The sequence below is a fragment of the Macrobrachium rosenbergii genome, chromosome 43, assembly GCF_040412425.1.
Source record: "Macrobrachium rosenbergii isolate ZJJX-2024 chromosome 43, ASM4041242v1, whole genome shotgun sequence".
NCBI classification, from domain to species: Eukaryota; Metazoa; Arthropoda; class Malacostraca; order Decapoda; family Palaemonidae; genus Macrobrachium; species Macrobrachium rosenbergii.
The window spans coordinates 11,714,282-11,721,781 of record NC_089783.1 but is presented as its reverse complement, the minus strand read 5'-3'; positions in this window follow the sequence as shown (position 1 = coordinate 11,721,781).

The window sequence follows — 7,500 nt, the reverse complement described above, 5'->3', positions numbered from 1 at the left end:
GGCCAAGGATTAATGCATGATATTGATTTTTGAACGAGTTAACTACTGCATGACAAAGAACAGAGAAAGTGTGCCTGATGTTTCTCTCTTAGGTAGGGAGGACAAAAAATGTACGAAGTTCATCGAATTTCAAAACCAGTAACCATTCGGCCTACGAAGAGGCCCCGAGCGAGCGTAACGGAGTTATAAGTTTTCATATCCCGGGAAGCACATCAAAATTCCATGTCATTAATATAGCAAGCAAACGGCAACAGTTAATTTCATAATTTGCATATTTAAGTAATGTAAATTCAGGTCATCAGGACGTCACAGATCCATTCCTTTTGCGTTCTCGAACCTGTTGTAAGCATGGTGGAAGTGAATGGTAATTAATTCCGTGCGAGAGAAAAAAAAAAGAGAAAAAGCATAGCTCATAGTAATTTCGTTTACCATCTCCATAACGTAAAATCCTTTGCATTGCTGTTGTATTTAGTTAAAATTTGTATTCCTAAGTTTGCCTCATTCGTTTTGTGAGAGGAATTCAAGTGCTTTGTGTGCGTTCCATGGTAAACAAACACACCTTGGGATAGTGCATTCCTCCGCCAGTGTGCGTCCGGCAGTTGTTTTGAATTTTGCGTTATAACGGGATTCATCCGACATTTTGGAACCCTTGTTGACCGTTCCCCATGTCCGCCATCTTAAAACCTTTGTTATTATTGTTTGTGGGATTGGTTGTGGGGGCACCACAGTCATCATAGCTCTGCCTCAATTGCCACTTTGGGAACTACTTAGACAGAACATAGACTTCAAAAGATAGGAATTAAGTTAGGATTCCATACAATAGGTAAAAACCAGACATAATTTAGTCAGAGAATAATAGGACTTAGTTAGGAAATATATAACAAAAGTTCCTATACAAATCCACTGTCGTAAGAAATTATATGACAGAAAAGAAACTTATCATTTTTTAATAATAACTTCTCAGAGTAAGACATACGACTCGGGCCACAGGGAAAGTTACAATTGCTAAGACAATCCCATAAAATAGCCCAAGAAGACGTATCTTCGAATAAGACACCTGCCAGTGGGCAGTTATAATAATTTTTCCTATTTTTCCAGGCAGCATGAATTTGCTGGCTGAATTTCTCTCATTCACCTCTCTCTCTCTCTCTCTCTCTCTCTCTCTCTCTCTCTCTCTCTCTCTCTCTCTCTCTCTCTCTCATATATTCAAGTAAGCATTCAACCTAACCTCCGCGTGTACGTGCACTGAATTCATAGAAAGAATGGGCCGACACCGGGACAATTAATTAAACTAACCCAAATAACCAGAAACACCCCTGTCCCACAAATAGATGAGGACAAGTTAAGATTAATTACAGTTAGAAACTGTCAGTCACGAGTGAGGTCTTTTATCCAGACCTAAGCAGAAAGTAGCCTTTGTCCCTCTGCATGAAAAGGGAGTAGCAGAGCAGGTACTGGAACCAGTCACTCATGAGGGCCTCAAAAGCAACCACCATTTATTTTTCCTTTTCCACAGTGCCACTGATCTGAGGCACTGTCGTAAACTGAATAGCTTACATCTTTCTTCCTCTGTTACCTTCCCTCTCTCTCTCTCTCTCACTCATTTGTTACACTCTGCTGGGGTAGAGTGCATTTTCCTTACATATACACTAGTTGGACTCAAATAAAGAGTTCTTAGGAATGCACTGGCACCATAGTGCCACCAAAGAAAGAAAACCAGAAAAGGAACGCAGAAGAAAAGTCCTTTTGGTACCTAAGTCCACCAGTACATAAAGATACTGAGTGCCACCAGTGTGATCTTCACACGGCACACTCAACCACAGTGCTACCTTATTGAAAGGGTGCCACATCACTGAAGAGTTACCCTAAATCTGAGGGACACTTGCTTGCTGCCCAAGTACGTCCAGTCAACCCGGATAGACTCCCTTCCCTGCCAAAACCATGGCAACAGAGAATCATAGAGCCTTCATGGAGCTGGGGATGGCGCCAGGTCTCATGGGATTGTAACTCACCAAGCGGATTAAGGAACAGCTGGATGACTTGGCCAAGCAAGAGCAGGAAGAAAGACTGGAATGGCGGAGTTATGGAGCCGAACAGAGGGCTTATGAAGCCGAACAGAGGCAGCTGGAAGACGAAAGAGAAGAAAGGAGAAGACAGCATGAGTTAGCCTTCAAGGAAAAGGAGCTCGAGCTGGAAAAAGCTAGAAAAGAAAATGCCGAAGCTATGGCTATACACCAAGCCTCCAACCCCACACCTGTTGCACCAAATGCTCCAATCTTGAGCATTAATTCCCTCGTCCCCAAGTGGACTGAGGACGAGCCAGAAGCATGATTGGAGGAAATAGAGGCACTCTTTGATAACTACAGCACCACCGAGACAGAGAGGGCCTTGGTGCTAGCCAAGCACATGGAGGGAAAAGCTAAGGTAACCCTTCGCTCACTGAAGAAGAGTCAGAGAGGCAACATGGTTGAAGAGCGTAGAGTCATTGCAAAGGCCTGCAAAATAACCTCGGAGAAATGGAGACAGCGGTTCCGAGGTCTCGCTAAGGAAGTCGGCTGGTCCTGGAATGAATGGGCCTGTCACAAGGCTCACTCTGGTACCCGCTGGCTCAACTACTTGTCTAGCACTACATTTGAGGACCTCTTTAATCGGACCATGCTGGAGGATCTTTACCAATGTGTGCCTGGGCCCCTTGTGGTATATCTAAATGATAAGCAACCCACCACCCTTATGGAAACCTGCCACATGGCCGATTCATGGGAAACCTTCAACCAGTCTCACAGCACATCTCAGTGGCGCACAGTGCCCCCGGATACCTCTCAGGCTCGACTCTCCCAAAGAATGGACTGCCTAGCAAGCCTCCATGCATCCACTGTCAGAGGGTGGGGCACATTGAAGCTGATTGCCGATACAAGCAGTCTCCTACTAACAGCCAGAACTCCTCTCCCTCTACATCCACTCAAACCCTCTCCACCAACTGTCATCACAGGCCACCGAGCCCCTAAAAGGGGCCAGTGCCAATCCTGTGGTGCTGCAGGCCACTACAGTGCTGGCCATCTGGCCTGTCCACATCATGTCCTGACCACCAAGTTCGTCAACCTCATTAGCACCTCATTCTCCATGGCCAGGCCGCAGAGGGTAGAGTACCCCGGGAGACTGGAGACCCAGTTCATCTCGGTGGCCCCCCTTAAGGGATCTAGCCTGCCCGTAACCCTTCTGGTCATGGTAGACACTGTGGCAGATGTTAGCCTGATCTTCAGGGCCCAAGTGCCAGCTGGTGCCACGGTTGACGAGAAAACCTGGTGGAATATGAAGCGGATAGAGGGCCACACCATTACTGTTCCCACAGTCAAGCTCCAGGTCACAACACCTTGGGGCACACTACCCCACCGTCTTGGCATGGTTGGTGGATTTCGGCACAGAGTGGACTTCCAGTTGGGTCAGGACCTCCTCTGGGGAAGCCCTTCTCCAATGCCACTTTGCAGCCACGCTACCTCCTCCACAGAGGCCTAGACTGTAGGAGAACCCCACAAAGAAAACCCACCATCTGCCCACCAAAGTGGTCAGCGGAAGGGGCACAGACCAAAACGTTCTCTGCCTAGTCATCTCTATTCATGAATGGGCGGCCAACAAAGAGGTCCTCCCTCTCCCCGAAGAGACGTTCAGGAGCAGCAGTACCACTGTCGGACGTTTAAGCGGACAGGCCACTCCACTAATTGGGAGGGTTGCCCAAGTAAGCAACGCCCAGCGGACGCCACCGAGCAAGACTCTCCGAGAGGCTTAGATCTCCAGCTGGGGCAGGAATCTCTGCCACAGCCAAATTCAAGCCATCCACGAGGTATTGTACCTCCGGACCCCTTGTCAGCCATGCCTGATCCCCAACCACTGCCAGTGCCACTTGCAAGCACTGAGCAGTGCCACACTCTGTCCGGCACGAACGTTGAGCCATCAATTAAGAAGGACCCTGTGCTTGGTCCAAATCATGAGGCGGATCCTCCTCCGGCAGATCCAGGATCCCTCACTGCACTAGTCGTGGCAACTAGATAGCCTCCGGCATCCGACATTTCTTCTTCACAAAATCTATCCCCAGAGGATGAACCCCGGGTGGACCAAACTGTTACACCTTTTCAGGGAGACCAGGAACTGGCCTCCTCGGACACAGAGATCGAGATTACTCTCGCTCTGGTTGTCGCAGCAGCCGGAGTAGGGAGCCCTCCTGTAGCCTCTGATACTAACCCTGACTGCGCACCCGCTAGCCCTTCTGGCCTTTCCCCAGAGTCAGTACCCTTATTACCTCCTAGGTCTGACATAGATAGGCCTTGGAGGACCCCGAAGAAGAAGAAGGGGCGGAAGAGAGCCCAGTAGTTGCAGAGCCATGAGCTCATCCTGGCACTAGTGCCCTCTCGGCACAGTGCCTTACCATCTTAGAGTGATCCTGGCCCCTTGCCCAGAGGAGGTAGCCAGTGTGATCTCTACCATACAGTAGCCTAGACCCGACTGAGTACAATGGAATAGTAACCTGATCACTTACACCTTCCATCAAGCAATCACATAAGTACAGGGTAACTGAAATCAGACAATCTAAACTATTGTGAAGAGAGCCACTACACTCATGACACACATGGCCTAGGACCTCAGTGAGGCAAGCATTTATCATATGAGGCAAAGCTCATGTACCAACCAGTTATTACCAATTATAGTGCAGAAAACCTTGTAATTTAGCTAGTTCATAGTCCATTACATTGTTGTTGCTATGGCTGTGTTAGGATAGGTTAGGATAGGAGATACCACAGAATGTACCATTTGGCTAGGTCTAAAACATCACGATTATAAGAGGTAGCATGTAATAACCGTAAGCACCTTTAAGTACAGTTAGGATTCTGTAAGTAAGTGATTAAAGCTCATGTCCATTCTAGAGTTAGGTAGGTCCATAGCTAGTTATACTGCACGGGACAAATCTGCTCAGGGGGGAAGAGTAACGTAATAGAGGCAAACAGCTTGCTTAGTACAGACCTTCACGCCTGAAAGGGAGTGAAGGCCTTCTTAAGGGGGAGCTTTTATAAATATTCTGCTGTTCACCCTCTTTGCATTATTTATTAGGAAAAATCATTCTAACAAAGACAGGAAGGCGTCTCTGTCGAAGGTAAGAGAGATGCAGGCAAGGGCATTAGGCTGTGTTTTCATAAAAGTAACATCTTAGTAGGGAATAAGTTAACATTAGAATCCTAACCAACAGCTAGGGTTTTCATCAAGTAACCTCTAGTGAAGGTGGTCTTAGGCTTCCTTTTTCCCTGTCCCATGCATTCGGTGATGTCTCTGTCAATTTTCCAGACTGCCATGGGCTATGGCTGAACGTTGGACAAACAGCCTGCCCTGATCTGACCTCAAGCGAGCAGAGAGAGACCTACCGTCGTGAGACGAGCACACCGCTGTGCTCCAAGCAACTCTATCCTTTGTCCTTTCCTATCTGTTATTTTACTCAGTGAATCGACAATAAGTGTTCTTCGAGAACTCCGACCGGCAGTTGCATTGCGCAAGCAACCTACGTAATGGTAATCTGGAATTGACATTCACTATCAAAGTTGGTCAGTGGGGTATGCAGGGTAGGTATATGGATTCACACACAACACACACACACACCCACACACAAATATATATGTATATAATGTTTGTGTGATGTATGTATGTGTCACGCATGACACTTGGTTATGTCCGCGTACTTGAAATGTATGGCAAAGGTATTCACACTGTATGAACTAGTCTAGATTATGGGAAAATGAGTAGGGTTATATCAGTCAGAAGGGCATCAACATCAATGTTTTGGTTTCTCTGATATTTACTTCTCTGTTCATTGGTTTTTTGAAGGGTCCTCGTACTGATTAATATTTACATAAACAATTGAAACTTGTCATTTATAACTTAATATGTTTCACTGATAACACCTGTACAATCATATTATATTTATAAATCACAAGTAAATTGTAAGTGAGTGCTTAATATAAAATATGTAGGTTAATAAGTATTTACGTAATTGTTCTTATGTAATAAAAAAGATGTAAATATGTAATAAGTGCGACCATTCGTAACTGTCTAATGTACATCTTCAACACTTCAACACGTAGTAGAGAAGTTCATAAGTAATACAAGAGGAGACACTTCTGACCATATCAGGAACAGTGTTTCATTACCTTCATATATACAGTATATACAGCATATATATATATATATATATATATATATATATATATATATATATATATATATATATATATATATATATATATATATATATATATATATATATACATACATATATGTATTGTCAAGGATTTCCATTCTTCTGCTAGGCAAGCCAATATGATGGGCAAAGGAGGGTGTCCCACTTATTTTGAACCAAGAATGCATTCCATTCTCGCCTGGCAGGAAATACCCGGGCATGCCAACACAATAGATCCCTCTCCTTCAACCCCCCCTTGCTACAAGCACACACCTAAATTTCCCTGCCTTTTTGGGTAATGTATTTGAAGTAGGCTAAGGGAGGTTATAGGCATTAGGGATGTAAGCCGCTCAAACGGGAAGCTGGGATCTTAAGCTATAAGCTCATAGTCTGTAAGACCATTTTTCCCCTGACTCCCTTACTGGCTGTAGACTTCTTTGAGATAATGCCTGGACGTATGCACAAACACAGTAGCCCAGCATCGTTTTGAAACAGAGGCAGAGACAGATGTTTTTCCTCCCCCTGTTCCTTGGGAGCTGGCCAACTTACGCGAATCAAAGGGCACACCGACGCTGTACTGAGAGCTCAAATATTTGTCTAAGGTAAAGTCTGAGAGTTAGTTTGCGCTAGTACCCACCGGCCCACCCTTCTTCCAGCCAGTCCTTTCTTACTGCATCTGAACAATTTTCCAATTCCCATTTCCACTTACGGCATTCCCTTTGTGTCAGCCGAGCCATCCACATTCAGCCTTTAAAGTGCTCTTGTTCAGTAGCCTCAGAACCTGTAATTAAGGCCTCCCTCATAGTGTTAAATTGGGCCAACTAAGATTTAGAAGTTTAGAAAGTTCATTGTGCTCTGTTTAGTAACAAGGGAGATTTCTTTTGTACCCACGTGTTTGTCCTAACTCCAGAATTCTCTTCCAGGAGACTGCATAACCCTGCCCAGTTCACAAATCTATGCCAAGGTATCCCTTGCTGACTGCCATACAAATTTCCCAACCATTCCTGGTCGCAGCCTGATCGCAAGAATCTGTTATCAACACAGCAATCAGGTTGCTGAAACTAATTGCCATTATCCTGGGATTTACCCCTTTCATTTTATTGTTTGTCTGTAAATTGCTGCATTTTGGACATATCATATTTACTTACTTTAATGTGAATTGTTGCATCTGTGGCCCATCATATTTGCCTTGCTTGTCTGTAAATTACTGCATTTATGGCCTATCATATTTGACTTACTTGTCTGTAAATTGCTACATTTTGGTCTATCATATTTGCCCCATT